The following is a 1,174-nucleotide window of genomic DNA, read 5'->3' on the forward strand; positions in this document are numbered from 1 at the left end:
TACTCAAACTCATTCCAAAAACGATCCTATTCCTTTTCCACATCATGGGACCAATGGGAGTGCCCGCATCTTGCTGTGAACTAGATTCTCCTACTTGAAGACTCATATTTTTAGATCCTTTCATGCTGTGCTTATCCCCTAATGTGTCGTCCTCCATGAATGTGGCACCTGTCTTGAAGAATCCCTAACGGGTGATGAAAAACCATTAAGACAACCATCGGAGCCCAGGGGCAACACTTACATAAGCTACTGTTAACCACTGTAAGAAAATATGGATACGGGGTCGCTTAGGTAAGTGGTGGCTCCTGGATTATTTACTTCTTTTACTTTTACGTGATAAAGAATTCGAAGACGGAGGCTTTTCAATAAATTAAATCTCCACTTTAGGTTTTGCCCATGCCGATCTCTAGTAAAAGAATCCACCACTCGAGTCGAAACTCGACATATAAGTGTTAAGGGAGGATTCTCCTCTTGCCTGATAGATTGACCATTCCATTCGACACCCTTTCCCCTTTTGACGACTTCCTACTTGTGTTGTGAACTTACCTTTACTGATGGATTGCCCTAGCCCTATTACTGTGATATTTGATAGCTAGCCCCTTATACAGTAAAGTTGTTATTCTTAAGTTGGCAAAGTCACAATTTGCCCTTCCTAAGGCCTTGCTAAGTAAGCCAGTCGTAAGATAATCCCCTAATCTAGTGCCAGTGTAAGTCCTAAGCTAAGCATATCCAATTGAAGTCGTAAGCCAAGCTATTGTTGCAAGGGAATAACTTTCCTACTAGTAGATATTGTTTGCTCTTTCTTTCCTTTTTCTTTCTATAGTGGAGATAGTCGCACGTAATGACAGATCACAACCATATTTATTAAAAGCTTGTGGTAAGAAGGGGTTTCATTCTAGTGCCCGAAAAAAAGATTCCAAAGCTTTTGTGTGTTCTCCATTACTTGTGTGAATAAGGCCTTTATTATAGAGTATAACACTTCGATCATAGGGATCAATTTCTAGTCGCATAGCTTCATAATAATTTTGTAAAGCTTCTGCAAAATTTCCTTCGAATTGAGCAGACATCCGTTACAGTCATCATTCGATTTAAAGAATCTCCGTTCCAGAACCGTACGTGAGATTTTCATCTCATACGGCTCCTCCCTTATGTGCATAATGAGAATAAAACATAG

This window comes from Ricinus communis, chromosome 4 (genome assembly GCF_019578655.1).
Source record: "Ricinus communis isolate WT05 ecotype wild-type chromosome 4, ASM1957865v1, whole genome shotgun sequence".
Lineage (NCBI taxonomy): Eukaryota > Viridiplantae > Streptophyta > Magnoliopsida > Malpighiales > Euphorbiaceae > Ricinus > Ricinus communis.